Below are 24,657 nucleotides of genomic sequence, written 5' to 3'. Positions count from 1 at the left end.
GCAACCACACACACAAGATGTCCTTCTGTGAGGAAAAAACGAGTTAGTACATTTCAAACATGAAATAGGTCATATTTAGAACCAACGTGAAAAATCAAAATTCCAGAAATATAAAGCATAAAAAGTGCATACCAGAGAAAGAAAATGTATCGAGCTAAGCAACCTCCTCCCTGCCCTGTGGTGCAACAGATGTCCCTTTCCACTAACATTTATTCAATGGGAGCGTAATGTTGCAACCACACACACAAGTTGACCTGCTGTGAGAAAAAAACAATGTAGTACATTAAATCATGAAAAAGGTCATTTTAGAATCAACATGAAATCCAAAATCCGAAAAGTATAAAACAGAAAGAAATGCTTGCCAGAGAAAGAAAATGTATCGAGCCCAGCACCCACCTCCTTGCCCTGTGGTGCAACAGATGTCCCTTTCCACAAACATTTACTCAATGGGAGCGTAATGTTGCAAACACACGCACAAGTTGACCTGCTGTGAGGAAAAAATGCGTTAGTACATTCGAAACAAGAAAAAGGTCATCTTAGAATCAACATGAAATTAAAAATTCAAGAAGTATAAAACAGAAAAAAATGCTTACCAGAGAAAGAAAATGTATCAAGCTAAGCAACCTCCTCCCTGCCCTGTGGTGCGACAGATGTCCCTTTCCACTAACATTTACCCAATGGCAGCGTAATAATGCAACCACACACACAATTTGACCTTCTGTGAGGAAAAAATCATTTAGTACATTTGAAACATGAAAAAGGTCATTTTAGAATCAACATGAAAAACCAAAACTCCAAAAGTATAAAACAGACAATAATGCTTACAAGAGAAAGAAAATGTGTCGAGCTAAGCACCCTCCTCCCTGCCCTGTGGTGCAACAGATGTCCCTTTCCGCAAAAATTAACTCAATGGGAGCATAATGTTGCAACCACACACACAAGTTGACCTGCTGTGAGATAAAACGAGTTAGTACATTTGAAACATGAAAAAGGTCATTTTCAAATTAAATGAAAAATCAAAATTCCAAAAGAATAAAACAGAAAAAAATGCATACCAGAGAAAGAAAATGTATCGAGCTAAGAAACCTCCTCCCTGCCCTGTGGTGCAACAGATGTCCCTTTCCACTTACATTTACTTAATGGGAGCGTAATGTTGCAACCAAACACACAAGTTGACCGTCTGTGAGGAAAAAATGAGTTAGTGCATTACAAGCATGAAAAAGTTCATTTTAGAATCAACATGAGAAACCAAAATTCCAGAAGTATAAAACAGAAAAAAATGCTTACCAGAGAAAAAAAATGTATCGAGCTAAGAACCCTCCTCCCTGTCCTGTGGTGCAACAGATGTCCCTTTCCACACACATTTATTCAATGGGAGCGAAATGTTGCAACCACACACACAAGTTGACCTGTTGTGAGGATAAAATGATTTAATACATTTAAAACATGAAAAAGGTCATTTTAGAATCAAAATGAATTCCAAAATTGAACAAGTATAAAACAAAAAAAATGCTTACCATAGAAAGAATATTTATCGAGCTAAGCACCCTCCTTCCTGCCCTGTGGTGCAACATATGTCCCTTTCCACAAACATTTACTCAATGGGAGCGCAATGCTGCAACCACACACACAAGTTGACCTTCTCTGAGGAAAAAACGATTTAGTACATTTGAAACATGAAAAAGGTCATATTTAAAATCAACATGAAAAACAAAATTCCAAAAGTATAAAACAGAAAAAAATGCTTACCAGAGAAAGAAAATGTATCAAGCTAAGCACCATCCTCCCTGCCATATGGTGCAACAGACGTCCGTTTCCACTAACATATACTCAATGGGAGCGTAATGTTGAAATCACACACACAAGTTGACCTTCTGTGAGGAAAAAAATGAGTTAGTACATTTCAAACATGAAAAAGGTCATTTTTAAAATCAACATGAAAAACAATATTCCAAAAGCATAAAACAGAAAAAAATTCTTACCAGAGAAAGAAAATGTATCGAGCCCAGCAACCTCCTCCCTGCCCTGTGATGCACCAGATGTCCCTTTCCACAAACATTTACTCAATGGGAGCATAATGTTGCAACCACACACACAAGATGTTCTTCTGTGAGGAAAAAACGAGTTAGTACATTTCAAACATGAAATAGGTCATATTTAAAATCAACATGAAAAACCAAAACCCCAAAAGTATAAAACAGAAAAAAATGCTTACCAGAGAAAGAAAATGTATCGAGCTAAACACCCTCCTCCCTGCCCTGTGGTGCAACAGATGTCTCTTTCCACAAACTTTTACCACATGGGAGCGTAATGTTGCAACCACACACACAAGTTGACCTGCTGTGAGGAAAAAACTATAAAGTACATTTAAAACATGAAAAAGGTCATTTTTAAGATCAACTTGAAAAACAATATTCCAAAAGCATAAAACAGAAAAAATGCTTACCAGAGAAAGAAAATGAATCGAGCCCAGCACCCTCCTCCTCGCCCTGTGGTGCAACAGATGTCCCTTTCCACAAACATTTACTCAATGGGAGCGTAATGTTGCAACCACAAGCACAAATTGACCTGCTGTGAAAAAAAAATGAGTTAGTAGATTTGAAACATGAAAAAGGTCGTTTTAAAATCAACATGAAATTAAAAATTAAAAAAGTACAAAACAGAAAAAATTGCTTACCAGAGAAAGAAAATGTATCGAGCTACCCACCCGCCTTGCTGCCCTATGGTGCAACAGATGTACCTTTCCACAAACATTTACCACATGGGAGCGTAATGTTGCAACCACACACACTAGTTGACCTGCTGTGCAGAAAAAATGAGTTAGTACATTTCAAACATGAAAAAGGTCATTTTCGAATCAACATGAATTCCAAAATTCAAAAAGTATAAAACAGAAAATAATGCTTACCAGAGAAAGAAAATTTATCGAGCTAAGCACACTCCTCCCTGCCCTGTGGTGCAACAGATGTCCCTTTCCACAAACATTTACTCAATAGGAGTGTAATGTTGCAACCACACACACAAGTTGACCTGCAGTGAGGAAAAAATGAGGTAGTACATTTCAAACATGAAAAAGGTCATTTTAGAATCAACATGAAATCCAAAATTCAAAAAGTATAAAACAGAAAAAAATGCTTACCAGAGAAACAAAATTTATCGAGCTAAGCACCCTCCTCCCTCCCCTGTGGTGCAACAGATGTCCCTTTCCACAAACATTTACTCAATGGGATCGTAAAGTTGCAACCACACACACAAGTTGACATGCTGTGGGGAAAAAACGATTTAGTACATTAAAAACAAGAAAAAGGTCATTTTCAAATCAACATGAAAAACCAAAATTCCAAGAGTATGAAACAGAAAAAGTGCTTACCAGAGAAAGAAAATGTATCGAGCTAAAAGACCTCCTCCCTGCCCTGTGGTGCAACAGATGTCCCTTTCCACAAACATTTACTCAATGAGAAAGTAATTTTGCAACCACACACACAAGTTGACCTGCTGTGAGGAAAAAATGAGTTAGTACATTTCAAACATGAAAATGTCATTTTATAATCAACATGAAACCCAAAATTCAGAAAGTATAAAACAGAAAAATATGCTTACCAGGGAAAGAAAATTTATCGGGCTAAGCACCCTCCTCCCTGCCCTGTGGTGCAACAGATGCCCCTTTCCACAAACATTTACTCAATGGGAGCGTAATGTTGCAACCACACACACAAGTTGACCTGCTGTGAGGAAAAAACAATTTAGTACACTTAAGTCATGAAAAAGGTCATTTTAGAATCAACATGAAAATCCAAAATTCCAAAAGTATAAAACAGATAAGGTGCTTACCAGAGAAAAAAAATGAATCGAGCTAAGCAACCTCCTCCATGCCCTGTGGTTAAACAGATGTCCATTTCCACAACATTTACTCAATGGGAGTGTAATGTTGCAACCACACACACAAGTTGACCTGCTGTGAGGAAAAAACGAGTTAGAACATTTCTAACATGAATAAGGGAATTTTAAAATCAAAATGAAAAACCAAAATTCGAAAAGCATATAACAGATAAAAATGGTTACCAGAGAAGGAAAATGTATTGAGCTAAGCATCCTCCTCCCTGCCCTGTGGTGCAACGGATGTCCCTTTCCACATACATTTACTCAATGGTAGGGTAACATTGTAGCCACACAGACAAGTTGACCTGCTGTGAGGAAAAAACGAGTTAGTGCATTTCAAACATGAGAAAGGTCATTTTAGAATCAACATGAAAAACCAAAATTCGAAAAGTATACAACAGAAAAAAATGCTTACCAGAGAAAGAAAATGTATCGAGCTAACCACCCGCCTCCCTGCCCTATGGTGCAACATATGTACCTTTCCACTAACATTTACCACATGGGAGCATAATGTTGCAACCACACACACTAGTTGACCTGCTGTGAGGAAAAAAGGAGTTAGTACATTTCAAACATGAAAAAGGTCACTTTAGAATCAACATTAATTCCAAAATTCAAAAAGTATTAAACAGATAAAAATGCTTACCAGGGAAAGAAAATTTATCGAGCTAAGCACCCTCCTCCCTGCCCTGTGGTGCAACAGATGTCCCTTTCCACAAACATTTACTCAATGGGATCGTAAAGTTGCAACCACACACACAAGTTGACCTGCTGTGAGGAAAAAACAATTTAGTACATTAAAAACATGAAAAAGGTCATTTTCAAATCGACATGAAAAACCAAAATTCCAAGAGTATGAAACAGAAAAAGTGCTTACCAGAGAAAGAAAATGTATCGAGCTAACCACCCTCCTCCCTGACCTGTGGTGCAACAGATGTCCCTTTCCACAAACATTTACTCAATGAGAGCGTAATGTTGCAACCACACACACAAGTTGACCTGCTGTGAAAAAAAAACAATTTAGAACATTTAAAACATGAAAAAGGTCATTTTAGAATCGAAGTAAAAAAACAAAATTCCAAAAGTATAAAACAGAAAAAGTTCTAACCAGAGAATGAAAAAGTATCGAGCTAAGCAACCTCCTCCCTGCCCTGTGGTGCAACAGATGTTCCTTTCCACAAACATTTACTCAGTGGGAGCATAATGTTGCAACCACACACACAAGTTGATTTTCTGTGAGGAAAAAATGAGTTAGTACATTTGAAACATGGAAAAGGTCATTTTAGAATCAACTTGAAATCCAAAATTCAAAAAGTACAAAACAGAAAAAAATGCTTACCAGAGAAAGAAAATGTATCGAGCCCAGCACCCTCCTCCCTGCCCTGTGGTGCAACAGATGTCCCTTTCCACATACATTTTCTCAATGGGAGTGTAATGTAGCAACCACACACATAAGTTGACCTGCTGTGAGGAAAAAGCAAATTAGTACATTTCAAACATGAAAAAGGTCATTTTAGAATCAACATGAAATCCAAAATTCAAAAAGTGAGAAACAGAAAAAAATGCTTACCAGAGAAACAAAATTTATCGAGCTAAGCATCCTCCTCCCTGCCCTGTGGTGCAACAGATGTCCCTTTCCACAAACATTTACTCAATGGGATCATAAAGTTGCAACCACACACACAAGTTGACCTGCTGTGAGGAAAAAACGAGTTAGTACATTTAAAACATGAAGAAGGTCATTTTAGAATCAACATGAAAAACCAAAAATCCAAAAGTATAAAACAGAAAAAAATGCTAACAAGAGAAAGAAAATGTATCGAGCCCAGCACCCTCCTCCCTGTCCTGTGGTGGAACAGATGTCCCTTTCCACATACATTTACTCAATGTGAGAGTAATATTGCAGCCACACCCACAAGTTTACCTGCTGTGAGGAAAAAACGAGTTAGTACATTTCAAACATGAAAAAGGACATTTTAAAATCTACATGAAAAACCATAATTCCAAAAGTATGAAACATAAATAATGCTTACCAGAGAAAGAAAATGTATCGAGCTAAGCACCCTCCTCCCTGCCCTGTGGTGCAACAGATGTTCCTTTCCACAAACATTTACTCAGTGGGAGCATAATGTTGCAACCACACACACAAGTTGATTTTCTGTGAGGAAAAAATGAGTTAGTACATTTGAAACATGGAAAAGGTCATTTTAGAATCAACTTGAAATCCAAAATTCAAAAAGTACAAAACAGAAAAAAATGCTTACCAGAGAAAGAAAATGTATCGAGCCCAGCACCCTCCTCCCTGCCCTGTGGTGCAACAGATGTCCCTTTCCAAAAACATTAACTCAATGGGAGCGTAATGTTGCAACCACACACACAAGTTGACCTGCTGTGGGGAAAAAACGAGTTAGTACATTTCAAACATGAAAAGTATCTCATTAAAATCAACATGAAAAACCAAAATTCCAAAAGTATAAAACAGAAAAAGTGCTTACCAGAGAAAGAAAATGTATCGAGCCCAGTACCCTCCTCCCTGCCCAGTGGTGCAACAGATGTCCCTTTCCACAAACATTTACTCAATGGGAGCGTAATGTTGCAGCCACACACACAAGTTGATGTGCTGTGAGGAAAAAACGATTTAGTACATTTGAAACATGATAAAGGTCATTTTAGAATCAACATGAAAAACCAAAATTCCAAAGGTATAAAACAGAAGAAAATGCTTACAAGGGAAAGAAAATGTATCAAGCCCAGCACCCTCCTCCCTGCCCTGTGGTGCAACAGATGTCCCTTTCCACAAACATTTACTCAATGGGAGCGTAATGTTGCAATCACACACACAAGTTGACCTGCTGTGGGGAAATAACGAGTTAGTACATTTCAAACATGAAAAAGGTCTCGTTAAAATCAACATGAACAACCAAAATTCCAAAAGTATAAGACGGAAAAAGTGCTTACCAGAGAAAGAAAATGAATCGAGCCCAGCACCCTCATCCCTGCCCTGTGGTGGAACAGATGTCCCTTTCCATTTGAAACATGAAAAAGGTCATTTTAGAATCAACATGAATAACCAAAATTCCAAAAGTATAAAACAGAAAAAAATGCTTACCAGAGAAAGAAAATGTATCGAGCTCACCACCCTCCTCCCTGCCCAGTGGTGCAACAGATGTCCCTTTCCACAAACATTTACTCAATGGGAGCGTAATGTTGCAACCACACACATAAATTGACCTGCTGTGAGGAAAAAGCGATTTAGTACATTTGAAACATGAAAAAGGTCATTTTAGAATCAACATGAAAAACCAAAATTCCAAAAACAGAAAAAAATTCTTACCAGAGAAAGAAAATTTATCGAGCTAAGCACCCTCCTCCTTCCCTGTGGTTAAACAGATGTCCATTTCCACAAACATTTACTAAATGGGAGCGTAATGTTGCAACCACACACACAAGTTGACCTGCTGTGAGCAAAAAACGAGTTAGTACATATCTAACATGAATAAGGTCATTTTAAGATCTAAATGAAAAACCATAATGCCAAAAGTATATAACAGAAAAAAATGCTTACCAGAGAAAGAAAATGTATTGAGCTCAGCACCCTCCTCCCTGCCTTTCCACATACATTTACTCAATGGGAGCGTAATGTTGCAGCCACACACACAAGTTGACCTGCTGTGAGGAAAAAATGATTTAGTACATTTGAAACATGAAAAAGGTCATTTTAGAATCAACATGAATAACCAAAATTCAAAAAGTATAAAACAGAAAAAAATACTTACTGGAGAAAAAATATGTTTTGAGCCCAGCACCCTCCTCCTTGCCTGTGGTGCAACACATGTCCCTTCCCACAGACATTTACTCAATGGGAGCGTGATGTTGCAATCACACACACAAATTGACCTGCTGTGGGGAAATAACGAGTTAGTACATTTCAAACATGAAAAAGGTCTCGTTAAAATCAACATGAACAACCAAAATTCCAAAAGTATAAGACGGAAAAAGTGCTTACCAGAGAAAGAAAATGAATCGAGCCCAGCACCCTCATCCCTGCCCTGTGGTGGAACAGATGTCCCTTTCCATTTGAAACATGAAAAAGGTCATTTTAGAATCAACATGAATAACCAAAATTCCAAAAGTATAAAACAGAAAAAAATGCTTACCAGAGAAAGAAAATGTATCGAGCTCACCACCCTCCTCCCTGCCCTGTGGTGCAACAGATGTCCCTTTCCATTTGAAACATGAAAAAGGTCATTTTAGAATCAACATGAATAACCAAAATTCCAAAAGTATAAAACAGAAAAAAATGCTTACCAGAGAAAGAAAATGTATCGAGCTCAGCACCCTCCTCCCTGCCTTTCCACATACATTTACTCAATGGGAGCGTAATGTTGCAACCACACACACAAGTTGACCTGCTGTGAGGAAAAATCGAGTTAGTACATTGCAAACATGATAAAGGTCATTTTAAAATCAACATGAATAACCAAATTTCCAAAAGTATGAAACAGATAAGAATTCTAGCCAGAGAAAGAAAATGTATCGAGCTCAGCACCCTCCTTCCTGCCCTGTGGTGCAACAGATGTCCCTTTCCACATACATTTACTCAATGGGAGCGTAATGTATCAACCACACACACAAGTTGACCTGCTGTGAGGAAAAAACGAGTTAGTACATTGCAAACATGATAAAGGTCATTTTAAAATCAACATGAAAAACCAAAATTCCAAAAGTATAAAACAGATAAGAATTCTTGCCAGAGAAGGAAAATGTATCGAGCTCAGCACCCTCCTCCCTGCCCTGTGGTGCAACAGATGTCCCTTTCCACAAACATTTACTCAATGGGAGCGTAATGTTGCAACCACACACACAAGTTGACCTGCTGTGAGGTAATACGATTTAGTACATTTGAAACATGAAAAAGGTCATTTTAGAATCAACATGAATAACCAAAATTCCAAAAGCATAAAACAGAAAAAAATGCTTACCAGAGAAAGAAAATGAATCGAGCTCAGCACCCTCCTCCCTGCCCTGTGCTGCAACAGATGTCCCTTTCCACGTACATTTACTCAATGGGAGCGTAATGTTGCAACCACACACACAAGTTGAGCTGCTGTGAGGTAATACGATTTAGTACATTTGAAACATGAAAAAGGTCATTTTAGAATCAACATGAATAACCAAAATTCCAAAAGTATAAAACAGAAATAAATGCTTACCAGAGAAAGAAAATGTATCGAGCTCAGCACCCTCCTCCCTGCCCTGTGGTGCAACAGATGTCCCTTTCCACATACATTTACTCAATGGGAGCGTAATGTTGCAACCACACACACAAGTTGACCTGCTGTGTGGTAATACGATTTAGTACATTTGAGACATGAAAAAGGTCATTTTAGAATCAACATGAATAAACAAAATTCCAAAAGTATAAAACAGAAAAAAATGCTGACCAGAGAAAGAAAATGTATCGAGCTCAGCACCCTCCTCCCTGCCCTGTGGTGCAACAGATGTCCCTTTCCACAAACATTTACTCAATGGGAGCGTAATGTTGCAACCACATACTCAAGTTGACCTAATGTGAGGAAAAAACGAGTTAGTACATTTGAAACATGTAAAAGGTCATTATAGAATCAACATGAATAACCAAAATTCCAAAAGTATAAAACAGAAAAAAATGCTTACCAGAGAAAGAAAATGTATCGAGCTCAGCACCCTCCTCCCTGCCCTGTGGTGCAACAGATGTCCCTTTCCACAAACATTTACTCAATGGGAGCGTAATGTTGCAACCACACACACAAGTTGACCTGCTGTGAGGAAAAAACGAGTTAGTACATTTCAAACATGAAAAAGGTTTTTTTAAATCAACATGAAAAACTAAAGTTCCAGAAGGATAAAACAGAAAAAGTGCTTACCAGAGAAAGAAAATGTATCAAGCTCAGCACCCTCCTCCCTGCCCTGTGGTGCACCAGATGTCCCTTTCCACAAACATTTACTCAATGGGAGCGTAATGTTGCAACCACACACACAAGTTGACCTGCTGTGAAAAAAAAACGAGTTAGTACATTGCAAACATGATAAAGGTCATTTTAAAATCAACATGAAAAACTAAAATTCCAAAAGTATAAAACAGATAAGAATTCTTGCCAGAGAAAGAAAATGTATCAAGCTCAGCACCCTCCTCCCTGCCCTGTGGTGCAACAGATGTCCCTTTCCACAAACATTTACTCAATGATAGCGTAATGTTGCAACCACACACACAAGTTGACCTACTGTGAGGAAAAATCGAGTTAGTACATTGCAAACATGATAAAGGTCATTTTAAAATCAACATGAAAAACCAAAATTCCAAAAGTATAAAACAGATAAGAATTCTTGTCAGAGAAAGAAAATGTATCGAGCTCAGCACCCTCCTCCCGGCCCTGTGGTGCAACAGATGTCCCTTTCCACATACATTTACTCAATGGGAGCGTAATGTTGCAACCACACACACAAATTGACCTGCTGTGAGGAAAAACGAGTTAGTACATTTGAAACATGAAAAAGGTCATTTTAGAATCAACATGAATAACCAAAATTCCAAAAGCATAAAACAAAAGAAATGCTTACCAGAGAAAGAAAATGTATCGAGCTCTGCACCCTCCTCCCTGCCCTGTGGTGCAACAGATGTCCCTTTCCACAAACATTTACACAATGGGAGCGTAATGTTGCAACCACACACACAAATTGACCTGCTGTGAGGAAAAACGAGTTAGTACATTTGAAACATGAAAAAGGTCATTTTAGAATCAACATGAATAACCAAAATTCCAAAAGTATAAAACAAAAGAAATGCTTACCAGAGAAAGAAAATGTATCAAGCTCAGCACCCTCCTCCCTGCCCTGTGGTGCAACAGATGTCCCTTTCCACATACATTTACTCAATGGGAGCGTAATGTTGCAACCACACACACAAATTGACCTGCTGTGAGGAAAAACGAGTTAGTACATTTGAAACATGAAAAAGGTCATTTTAGAATCAACATGAATAACCAAAATTCCAAAAGTATAAAACAAAAGAAATGCTTACCAGAGAAAGAAAATGTATCAAGCTCAGCACCCTCCTCCCTGCCCTGTGGTGCAACAGATGTCCCTTTCCACAAACATTTACACAATGGGAGCGTAATGTTGCAACCACACACACAAGTTGACCTGCTGTGAGGTAATACGATTTAGTACATTTGAAACATGAAAAAGGTCATTTTAGAATCAACATGAATAACCAAAATTCCAAAAGCATAAAACAAAAGAAATGCTTACCAGAGAAAGAAAATGTATCGAGCTCTGCACCCTCCTCCCTGCCCTGTGGTGCAACAGATGTCCCTTTCCACATACATTTACTCAATGGGAGCGTAATGTTGCAACCACACACACAAATTGACCTGCTGTGAGGAAAAACGAGTTAGTACATTTGAAACATGAAAAAGGTCATTTTAGAATCAACATGAATAACAAAAATTCCAAAAGTATAAAACAAAAGAAATGCTTACCAGAGAAAGAAAATGTATCAAGCTCAGCACCCTCCTCCCTGCCCTGTGGTGCAACAGATGTCCCTTTCCACAAACATTTACACAATGGGAGCGTAATGTTGCAACCACACACACAAGTTGACCTGCTGTGAGGAAAAAACGAGTTAGTACATTGCAAACATGATAAAGGTCATTTTAAAATCAACATGACAAACTAAAGTTCCAGAAGGATAAAACAGAAAAAGTGCTTACCAGAGAAAGAAAATGTATCAAGCTCAGCACCCTCCTCCCTGCCCTGTGGTGCACCAGATGTCCCTTTCCACAAACATTTACTCAATGGGAGCGTAATGTTGCAACCACACACACAAGTTGACCTGCTGTGAAAAAAAAAAGAGTTAGTACATTGCAAACATGATAAAGGTCATTTTAAAATCAACATGAAAAACTAAAATTCCAAAAGTATAAAACAGATAAGAATTCTTGCCAGAGAAAGAAAATGTATCAAGCTCAGCACCCTCCTCCCTGCCCTGTGGTGCAACAGACGTCCCTTTACACAAACATTTACTCAATGATAGCGTAATGTTGCAACCACACACACACAAGTTGACCTACTGTGAGGAAAAATCGAGTTAGTACATTGCAAACATGATAAAGGTCATTTTAAAATCAACATGAAAAACCAAAATTCCAAAAGTATAAAACAGATAAGAATTCTTGTCAGAGAAAGAAAATGTATCGAGCTCAGCACCCTCCTCCCTGCCCTGTGGTGCAACAGATGTCCCTTTCCACAAACATTTACTCAATGGGAGCGTAATGTTGCAACCACACACACAAGTTGACCTGCTGTGAGGTAATACGATTTAGTACATTTGAAACATGAAAAAGGTCATTTTAGAATCAACATGAATAACCAAAATTCCAAAAGCATAAAACAGAAAAAAATGCTTACCAGAGAAAGAAAATGAATCGAGCTCAGCACCCTCCTCCCTGCCCTGTGCTGCAACAGATGTCCCTTTCCACGTACATTTACTCAATGGGAGCGTAATGTTGCAACCACACACACTAGTTGAGCTGCTGTGAGGTAATACGATTTAGTACATTTGAGACATGAAAAAGGTCATTTTAGAATCAACATGAATAACCAAAATTCCAAAAGTATAAAACAGAAATAAATGCTTACCAGAGAAAGAAAATGTATCGAGCTCAGCACCCTCCTCCCTGCCCTGTGGTGCAACAGATGTCCCTTTCCACATACATTTACTCAATGGGAGCGTAATGTTGCAACCACACACACAAGTTGACCTGCTGTGTGGTAATACGATTTAGTACATTTGAGACATGAAAAAGGTCATTTTAGAATCAACATGAATAAACAAAATTCCAAAAGTATAAAACAGAAAAAAATGCTGACCAGAGAAAGAAAATGTATCGAGCTCAGCACCCTCCTCCCTGCCCTGTGGTGCAACAGATGTCCCTTTCCACATACATTTACTCAATGGGAGCGTAATGTTGCAACCACATACTCAAGTTGACCTAATGTGAGGAAAAAACGAGTTAGTACATTTGAAACATGTAAAAGGTCATTATAGAATCAACATGAATAAACAAAATTCCAAAAGTATAAAACAGAAAAAAATGCTGACCAGAGAAAGAAAATGTATCGAGCTCAGCATCCTCCTCCCTGCCCTGTGGTGCAACAGATGTCCCTTTCCACAAACATTTACTCAATGGGAGCGTAATGTTGCAACCACACACACAAGTTGACCTGCTGTGAGGAAAAAACGAGTTAGTACATTTCAAACATGAAAAAGGTTTTTTTAAATCAACATGAAAAACTAAAGTTCCAGAAGGATAAAACAGAAAAAGTGCTTACCAGAGAAAGAAAATGTATCAAGCTCAGCACCCTCCTCCCTGCCCTGTGGTGCACCAGATGTCCCTTTCCACAAACATTTACTCAATGGGAGCGTAATGTTGCAACCACACACACAAGTTGACCTGCTGTGAAAAAAAAACGAGTTAGTACATTGCAAACATGATAAAGGTCATTTTAAAATCAACATGAAAAACTAAAATTCCAAAAGTATAAAACAGATAAGAATTCTTGCCAGAGAAAGAAAATGTATCAAGCTCAGCACCCTCCTCCCTGCCCTGTGGTGCAACAGATGTCCCTTTCCACAAACATTTACTCAATGATAGCGTAATGTTGCAACCACACACACACAAGTTGACCTACTGTGAGGAAAAATCGAGTTAGTACATTGCAAACATGATAAAGGTCATTTTAAAATCAACATGAAAAACCAAAATTCCAAAAGTATAAAACAGATAAGAATTCTTGTCAGAGAAAGAAAATGTATCGATCTCAGCACCCTCCTCCCTGCCCTGTGGTGCAACAGATGTCCCTTTCCACAAACATTTACTCAATGGGAGCGTAATGTTGCAACCACACACACAAATTGACCTGCTGTGAGGAAAAACGAGTTAGTACATTTGAAACATGAAAAAGGTCATTTTAGAATCAACATGAATAACCAAAATTCCAAAAGCATAAAACAAAAGAAATGCTTACCAGAGAAAGAAAATGTATCGAGCTCTGCACCCTCCTCCCTGCCCTGTGGTGCAACAGATGTCCCTTTCCACAAACATTTACACAATGGGAGCGTAATGTTGCAACCACACACACAAGTTGACCTGCTGTGAGGTAATACGATTTAGTACATTTGAAACATGAAAAAGGTCATTTTAGAATCAACATGAATAACCAAAATTCCAAAAGCATAAAACAAAAGAAATGCTTACCAGAGAAAGAAAATGTATCGAGCTCTGCACCCTCCTCCCTGCCCTGTGGTGCAACAGATGTCCCTTTCCTCAAACATTTACTCAATGGGAGCGTAATGTTGCAACCACACACACAAATTGACCTGCTGTGAGGAAAAACGAGTTAGTACATTTGAAACATGAAAAAGGTCATTTTAGAATCAACATGAATAACCAAAATTCCAAAAGCATAAAACAAAAGAAATGCTTACCAGAGAAAGAAAATGTATCGAGCTCTGCACCCTCCTCCCTGCCCTGTGGTGCAACAGATGTCCCTTTCCACAAACATTTACTCAATGGGAGCGTAATGTTGCAACCACACACACAAATTGACCTGCTGTGAGGAAAAACGAGTTAGTACATTTGAAACATGAAAAAGGTCATTTTAGAATCAACATGAATAACCAAAATTCCAAAAGCATAAAACAAAAGAAATGCTTACCAGAGAAAGAAAATGTATCGAGCTCAGCACCCTCCTCCCTGCCCTGTGGTGCAACAGATGTCCCTTTCCACAAACATTTACTCAATGGGAGCGTAATGTTGCAACCACACACACAAGTTGACCTGCTGTGAGGTAATACGATTTAGTACATTTGAAACATGAAAAAGGTCATTTTAGAATCAACATGAATAACCAAAATTCCAAAAGCATAAAACAAAAGAAATGCTTACCAGAGAAAGAAAATGTATCGAGCTCAGCACCCTCCTCCCTGCCCTGTGGTGCAACAGATGTCCCTTTCCACAAACATTTACTCAATGGGAGCGTAATGTTGCAACCACACACACAAATTGACCTGCTGTGAGGAAAAACGAGTTAGTACATTTGAAACATGAAAAAGGTCATTTTAGAATCAACATGAATAACCAAAATTCCTAAAGCATAAAACAAAAGAAATGCTTACCAGAGAAAGAAAATGTATCGAGCTCTGCACCCTCCTCCCTGCCCTGTGGTGCAACAGATGTCCCTTTCCACAAACATTTACACAATGGGAGCGTAATGTTGCAACCACACACACAAGTTGACCTGCTGTGAGGTAATACGATTCAGTACATTTGAAACATGAAAAAGGTCATTTTAGAATCAACATGAATAACCAAAATTCCAAAAGCATAAAACAAAAGAAATGCTTACCAGAGAAAGAAAATGTATCGAGCTCTGCACCCTCCTCCCTGCCCTGTGGTGCAACAGATGTCCCTTTCCACAAACATTTACTCAATGGGAGCGTAATGTTGCAACCACACACACAAATTGACCTGCTGTGAGGAAAAACGAGTTAGTACATTTGAAACATGAAAAAGGTCATTTTAGAATCAACATGAATAACCAAAATTCCAAAAGCATAAAACAAAAGAAATGCTTACCAGAGAAAGAAAATGTATCGAGCTCTGCACCCTCCTCCCTGCCCTGTGGTGCAACAGATGTCCCTTTCCACAAACATTTACTCAATGGGAGCGTAATGTTGCAACCACACACACAAGTTGACCTGCTGTGAGGAAAAACGAGTTAGTACATTTGAAACATGAAAAAGGTCATTTTAGAATCAACATGAATAACCAAAATTCCAAAAGTATAAAACAAAAGAAATGCTTACCAGAGAAAGAAAATGTATCAAGCTCAGCACCCTCCTCCCTGCCCTGTGGTGCAACAGATGTCCCTTTCCACAAACATTTACACAATGGGAGCGTAATGTTGCAACCACACACACAAATTGACCTGCTGTGAGGAAAAACGATTTAGTACATTTGAAACATGAAAAAGGTCATTTTAGAATCAACATGAATAACCAAAATTCCAAAAGCATAAAACAAAAGAAATGCTTACCAGAGAAAGAAAATGTATCGAGCTCTGCACCCTCCTCCCTGCCCTGTGGTGCAACAGATGTCCCTTTCCACAAACATTTACACAATGGGAGCGTAATGTTGCAACCACACACACAAGTTGACCTGCTGTGAGGTAATACGATTTAGTACATTTGAAACATGAAAAAGGTCATTTTAGAATCAACATGAATAACCAAAATTCCAAAAGCATAAAACAAAAGAAATGCTTACCAGAGAAAGAAAATGTATCGAGCTCTGCACCCTCCTCCCTGCCCTGTGGTGCAACAGATGTCCCTTTCCACAAACATTTACTCAATGGGAGCGTAATGTTGCAACCACACACACAAATTGACCTGCTGTGAGGAAAAACGAGTTAGTACATTTGAAACATGAAAAAGGTCATTTTAGAATCAACATGAATAACCAAAATTCCAAAAGCATAAAACAAAAGAAATGCTTACCAGAGAAAGAAAATGTATCGAGCTCTGCACCCTCCTCCCTGCCCTGTGGTGCAACAGATGTCCCTTTCCACAAACATTTACTCAATGGGAGCGTAATGTTGCAACCACACACACAAATTGACCTGCTGTGAGGAAAAACGAGTTAGTACATTTGAAACATGAAAAAGGTCATTTTAGAATCAACATGAATAACCAAAATTCCAAAAGCATAAAACAAAAGAAATGCTTACCAGAGAAAGAAAATGTATCGAGCTCTGCACCCTCCTCCCTGCCCTGTGGTGCAACAGATGTCCCTTTCCACAAACATTTACACAATGGGAGCGTAATGTTGCAACCACACACACAAGTTGACCTGCTGTGAGGTAATACGATTTAGTACATTTGAAACATGAAAAAGGTCATTTTAGAATCAACATGAATAACCAAAATTCCAAAAGCATAAAACAAAAGAAATGCTTACCAGAGAAAGAAAATGTATCGAGCTCAGCACCCTCCTCCCTGCCCTGTGGTGCAACAGATGTCCCTTTCCACAAACATTTACTCAATGGGAGCGTAATGTTGCAACCACACACACAAGTTGACCTGCTGTGAGGAAAAACGAGTTAGTACATTTGAAACATGAAAAAGGTCATTTTAGAATCAACATGAATAACCAAAATTCCAAAAGTATAAAACAAAAGAAATGCTTACCAGAGAAAGAAAATGTATCAAGCTCAGCACCCTCCTCCCTGCCCTGTGGTGCAACAGATGTCCCTTTCCACAAACATTTACACAATGGGAGCGTAATGTTGCAACCACACACACAAGTTGACCTGCTGTGAGGTAATACGATTTAGTACATTTGAAATATGAAAAAGGTCATTTTAGAATCAACATGAATAACCAAAATTCCAAAAGCATAAAACAAAAGAAATGCTTACCAGAGAAAGAAAATGTATCGAGCTCAGCACCCTCCTCCCTGCCCTGTGGTGCAACAGATGTCCCTTTCCACAAACATTTACTCAATGGGAGCGTAATGTTGCAACCACACACACAAGTTGACCTGCTGTGAGGAAAAAACGAGTTAGTACATTTCAAACATGAAAAAGGTTTTTTTAAATCAACATGAAAAACTAAAGTTCCAGAAGGATAAAACAGAAAAAGTGCTTACCAGAGAAAGAAAATGTATCAAGCTCAGCACCCTCCTCCCTGCCCTGTGGTGCACCAGATGTCCCTTTCCACAAACATTTACTCAATGGGAGCGTAATGTTGCAACCACACACACAAGTTGACCTGCTGTGAAAAAAAAACGAGTTAGTACATTGCAAACATGATAAAGGTCATTTTAAAATCAACATGAAAAACTAAAATTCCAAAAGTATAAAACAGATAAGAATTCTTGCCAGAGAAAGAAAATGTATCAAGCTCAGCACCCTCCTCCCTGCCCTGTGGTGCAACAGATGTCCCTTTCCACAAACATTTACTCAATGATAGCGTAATGTTGCAACCACACACACAAGTTGACCTACTGTGAGGAAAAATCGAGTTAGTACATTGCAAACATGATAAAGGTCATTTTAAAATCAACATGAAAAACCAAAATTCCAAAAGTATAAAACAGATAAGAATTCTTGTCAGAGAAAGAAAATGTATCGAGCTCAGCACCCTCCTCCCTGCCCTGTGGTGCAACAGATGTCCCTTTCCACAAACATTTACTCAATAGGAGCGTAATGTTGCAACCACACACACAAATTGACCTGCTGTGAGGAAAAACGAGTTAGTACATTTGAAACATGAAAAAGGTCATTTTAGAATCAACATGAATAACCAAAATTCCAAAAGCATAAAACAAAAGAAATGCTTACCAGAGAAAGAAAATGTATCGAGCTCTGCACCCTCCTCCCTGCCCTGTGGTGCAACAGATGTCCCTTTCCACATACATTTACTCAATGGGAGCGTAATGTTGCAACCACACACACAAATTGACCTGCTGTGAGGAAAAACGAGTTAGTACATTTGAAACATGAAAAAGGTCATTTTAGAATCAACATGAATAACCAAAATTCCAAAAGTATAAAACAAAAGAAATGCTTGCCAGAGAAAGAAAATGTATCAAGCTCAGCACCCTCCTCCCTGCCCTGTGGTGCAACAGATGTCCCTTTCCACAAACATTTACACAATGGGAGCGTAATGTTGCAACCACACACACAAGTTGACCTGCTGTGAGGTAATACGATTTAGTACATTTGAAACATGAAAAAGGTCATTTTAGAATCAACATGAATAACCAAAATTCCAAAAGTATAAAACAAAAGAAAAACTTACCAGAGAAAGAAAATGTATCAAGCTCAGCACCCTCCTCCCTGCCCTGTGGTGCAACAGATGTCCCTTTCCACAAACATTTACACAATGGGAGCGTAATGTTGCAACCACACACACAAGTTGACCTGCTGTGAGGAAAAACGAGTTAGTACATTTGAAACATGAAAAAGGTCATTTTAGAATCAACATGAATAACCAAAATTCCAAAAGCATAAAACAAAAGAAATGCTTACCAGAGAAAGAAAATGTATCGAGCTCTGCACCCTCCTCCCTGCCCTGTGGTGCAACAGATGTCCCTTTCCACATACATTTACTCAATGGGAGCGTAATGTTGCAACCACACACACAAGTTGACCTGCTGTGAAAAAAAAACGAGTTAGTACATTGCAAACATGATAAAGGTCATTTTAAAATCAACATGACAAACTAAAATTCCAAAAGTATAAAACAGATAAGAATTCTTGCCAGAGAAAGAAAATGTATCAAGCTCAGCACCCTCCTCCCTGCCCTGTGGTGCAACAGATGTCCCTTTCCACAAACATTTACTCAATGGGAGCGTAATGTTGCAACCACACACACAAGTTGACCTGCTGTGAGGTAATACGATTTAGTACATTTGAAACATGAAAAAGGTCATTTTAGAATCAACATGAATAACCAAAATTCCAAAAGTATAAAACAGAAAAAAATGCTTACCAGAGAAAGAAAATGTATCGAGCTCAGCACCCTCCTCCCTGCCCTGTGGTGCAACAGATGTCCCTTTCCACAAACATTTACACAATGGGAGCGTAATGTTGCAACCACACACACAAGTTGACCTGCTGTGAGGAAAAAACGAGTTAGTACATTTCAAACATGAAAAAGGTTTTTTTAAATCAACATGAAAAACTAAAGTTCCAGAAGGATAAAACAGAAAAAGTGCTTACCAGAGAAAGAAAATGTATCAAGCTCAGCACCCTCCTCCCTGCCCTGTGGTGCACCAGATGTCCCTTTCCACAAACATTTACTCAATGGGAGCGTAATGTTGCAACCACACACACAAGTTGACCTGCTGTGAAAAAAAAACGAGTTAGTACATTGCAAACATGATAAAGGTCATTTTAAAATCAACATGACAAACTAAAATTCCAAAAGTATAAAACAGATAAGAATTCTTGCCAGAGAAAGAAAATGTATCAAGCTCAGCACCCTCCTCCCTGCCCTGTGGTGCAACAGATGTCCCTTTCCACAAACATTTACTCAATGATAGCGTAATGTTGCAACCACACACACAAGTTGACCTACTGTGAGGAAAAATCGAGTTAGTACATTGCAAACATGATAAAGGTCATTTTAAAATCAACATGAAAAACCAAAATTCCAAAAGTATAAAACAGATAAGAATTCTTGCCAGAGAAAGAAAATGTATCGAGCTTAGCACCCTCCTCCCTGCCCTGAGGTGCAACAGATGTCCCTTTCCACATACATTTACTCAATGGGAGCGTAATGTTGCAACCACACACACAAATTGACCTGCTGTGAGGAAAAACGAGTTAGTACATTTGAAACATGAAAAAGGTCATTTTAGAATCAACATGAATAACCAAAATTCCAAAAGCATAAAACAAAGGAAATGCTTACCAGAGAAAGAAAATGTATCGAGCTCAGCACCCTCCTCCCTGCCCTGAGGTGCAACAGATGTCCCTTTCCACAAACATTTACTCAATGGGAGCATAATGTTGCAACCACACACACAAGTTGACCTGCTGTGAAAAAAAAAACGAGTTAGTACATTGCAAACATGATAAAGGTCATTTTAAAATCAACATGACAAACTAAAATTCCAAAAGTATAAAACAGATAAGAATTCTTGCCAGAGAAAGAAAATGTATCAAGCTCAGCACCCTCCTCCCTGCCCTGTGGTGCAACAGATGTCCCTTTCCACAAACATTTACTCAATGATAGCGTAATGTTGCAACCACACACACAAGTTGACCTACTGTGAGGAAAAATCGAGTTAGTACATTGCAAACATGATAAAGGTCATTTTAAAATCAACATGAAAAACCAAAATTCCAAAAGTATAAAACAGATAAGAATTCTTGCCAGAGAAAGAAAATGTATCGAGCTCAGCACCCTCCTCCCTGCCCTGTGGTGCAACAGATGTCCCTTTCCACATACATTTACTCAATGGGAGCGTAATGTTGCAACCACACACACAAATTGACCTGCTGTGAGGAAAAACGAGTTAGTACATTTGAAACATGAAAAAGGTCATTTTAGAATCAACATGAATAACCAAAATTCCAAAAGCATAAAACAAAAGAAATGCTTACCAGAGAAAGAAAATGTATCGAGCTCTGCACCCTCCTCCCTGCCCTGTGGTGCAACAGATGTCAACTTTCCACAAACATTTACTCAATGGTAACGTAATGTTGCAACCACACACACAAGTTGACCTGCTGTGAGGTAATACGATTTAGTACATTTGAAACATGTAAAATGTCATTTTAGAATCAATATGAATAACCAAAATTCCAAAAGTATAAAACAGAAAAAAATGCTTACCATAGAAAGAAAATGTATCGAGCTCAGCACCCTCCTCCCTGCCCTGTGGTGCAACAGATGTCCCTTTCCACAAACATTTACTCAATGGGAGCATAATGTTGCAACCACACACACAAGTTGACCTGCTGTGAAAAAAAAACGAGTTAGTACATTGCAAACATGATAAAGGTCATTTTAAAATCAACATGACAAACTAAAATTCCAAAAGTATAAAACAGATAAGAATTCTTGCCAGAGAAAGAAAATGTATCAAGCTCAGCACCCTCCTCCCTGCCCTGTGGTGCAACAGATGTCCCTTTCCACAAACATTTACTCAATGATAGCGTAATGTTGCAACCACACACACAAGTTGACCTACTGTGAGGAAAAATCGAGTTAGTACATTGCAAACATGATAAAGGTCATTTTAAAATCAACATGAAAAACCAAAATTCCAAAAGTATAAAACAGATAAGAATTCTTGCCAGAGAAAGAAAATGTATCGAGCTCAGCACCCTCCTCCCTGCCCTGTGGTGCAACAGATGTCCCTTTCCACATACATTTACTCAATGGGAGCGTAATGTTGCAACCACACACACAAATTGACCTGCTGTGAGGAAAAACGAGTTAGTACATTTGAAACATGAAAAAGGTCATTTTAAAATCAACATGACAAACTAAAATTCCAAAAGTATAAAACAGATAAGAATTCTTGCCAGAGAAAGAAAATGTATCAAGCTCAGCACCCTCCTCCCTGCCCTGTGGTGCAACAGATGTCCCTTTCCACAAACATTTACTCAATGATAGCGTAATGTTGCAACCACACACACAAGTTGACCTACTGTGAGGAAAAATCGAGTTAGTACATTGCAAACATGATAAAGGTCATTTTAAAATCAACATGAAAAACCAAAATTCCAAAAGTATAAAACAGATAAGAATTCTTGCCAGAGAAAGAAAATGTATCGAGCTCAGCACCCTCCTCCCTGCCCTGTGGTGCAACAGATGTCCCTTTCCACATACATTTACTCAATGGGAGCGTAATGTTGCAACCACACACACAAATTGACCTGCTGTGAGGAAAAACGAGTTAGTACATTTGAAACATGAAAAAGGTCATTTTAGAATCAACATGAATAACCAAAATTCCAAAAGCATAAAACAAAAGAAATGCTTACCAGAGAAAGAAAATGTATCGAGCTCTGCACCCTCCTCCCTGCCCTGTGGTGCAACAGATGTCAACTTTCCACAAACATTTACTCAATGGTAACGTAATGTTGCAACCACACACACAAGTTGACCTGCTGTGAGGTAATACGATTTAGTACATTTGAAACATGTAAAATGTCATTTTAGAATCAATATGAATAACCAAAATTCCAAAAGTATAAAACAGAAAAAAATGCTTACCATAGAAAGAAAATGTATCGAGCTCAGCACCCTCCTCCCTGCCCTGTGGTGCAACAGATGTCCCTTTCCACAAACATTTACTCAATGGGAGCATAATGTTGCAACCACACACACAAGTTGACCTGCTGTGAAAAAAAAAACGAGTTAGTACATTGCAAACATGATAAAGGTCATTTTAAAATCAACATGACAAACTAAAATTCCAAAAGTATAAAACAGATAAGAATTCTTGCCAGAGAAAGAAAATGTATCAAGCTCAGCACCCTCCTCCCTGCCCTGTGGTGCAACAGATGTCCCTTTCCACAAACATTTACTCAATGATAGCGTAATGTTGCAACCACACACACAAGTTGACCTACTGTGAGGAAAAATCGAGTTAGTACATTGCAAACATGATAAAGGTCATTTTAAAATCAACATGAAAAACCAAAATTCCAAAAGTATAAAACAGATAAGAATTCTTGCCAGAGAAAGAAAATGTATCGAGCTCAGCACCCTCCTCCCTGCCCTGTGGTGCAACAGATGTCCCTTTCCACATACATTTACTCAATGGGAGCGTAATGTTGCAACCACACACACAAATTGACCTGCTGTGAGGAAAAACGAGTTAGTACATTTGAAACATGAAAAAGGTCATTTTAGAATCAACATGAATAACCAAAATTCCAAAAGCATAAAACAAAAGAAATGCTTACCAGAGAAAGAAAATGTATCGAGCTCTGCACCCTCCTCCCTGCCCTGTGGTGCAACAGATGTCAACTTTCCACAAACATTTACTCAATGGTAACGTAATGTTGCAACCACACACACAAGTTGACCTGCTGTGAGGTAATACGATTTAGTACATTTGAAACATGTAAAATGTCATTTTAGAATCAATATGAATAACCAAAATTCCAAAAGTATAAAACAGAAAAAAATGCTTACCATAGAAAGAAAATGTATCGAGCTCAGCACCCTCCTCCCTGCCCTGTGGTGCAACAGATGTCCCTTTCCACAAACATTTACTCAATGGGAGCATAATGTTGCAACCACACACACAAGTTGACCTGCTGTGAAAAAAAAAACGAGTTAGTACATTGCAAACATGATAAAGGTCATTTTAAAATCAACATGACAAACTAAAATTCCAAAAGTATAAAACAGATAAGAATTCTTGCCAGAGAAAGAAAATGTATCAAGCTCAGCACCCTCCTCCCTGCCCTGTGGTGCAACAGATGTCCCTTTCCACAAACATTTACTCAATGATAGCGTAATGTTGCAACCACACACACAAGTTGACCTACTGTGAGGAAAAATCGAGTTAGTACATTGCAAACATGATAAAGGTCATTTTAAAATCAACATGAAAAACCAAAATTCCAAAAGTATAAAACAGATAAGAATTCTTGCCAGAGAAAGAAAATGTATCGAGCTCAGCACCCTCCTCCCTGCCCTGTGGTGCAACAGATGTCCCTTTCCACATACATTTACTCAATGGGAGCGTAATGTTGCAACCACACACACAAATTGACCTGCTGTGAGGAAAAACGAGTTAGTACATTTGAAACATGAAAAAGGTCATTTTAGAATCAACATGAATAACCAAAATTCCAAAAGCATAAAACAAAAGAAATGCTTACCAGAGAAAGAAAATGTATCGAGCTCTGCACCCTCCTCCCTGCCCTGTGGTGCAACAGATGTCAACTTTCCACAAACATTTACTCAATGGTAACGTAATGTTGCAACCACACACACAAGTTGACCTGCTGTGAGGTAATACGATTTAGTACATTTGAAACATGTAAAATGTCATTTTAGAATCAATATGAATAACCAAAATTCCAAAAGTATAAAACAGAAAAAAATGCTTACCATAGAAAGAAAATGTATCGAGCTCAGCACCCTCCTCCCTGCCCTGTGGTGCAACAGATGTCCCTTTCCACAAACATTTACTCAATGGG

This window comes from Schistocerca cancellata, chromosome 10 (genome assembly GCF_023864275.1).
Source record: "Schistocerca cancellata isolate TAMUIC-IGC-003103 chromosome 10, iqSchCanc2.1, whole genome shotgun sequence".
In the NCBI taxonomy this organism is placed as follows: Eukaryota; Metazoa; Arthropoda; class Insecta; order Orthoptera; family Acrididae; genus Schistocerca; species Schistocerca cancellata.
Note: the sequence above shows the minus strand (reverse complement) of the source record.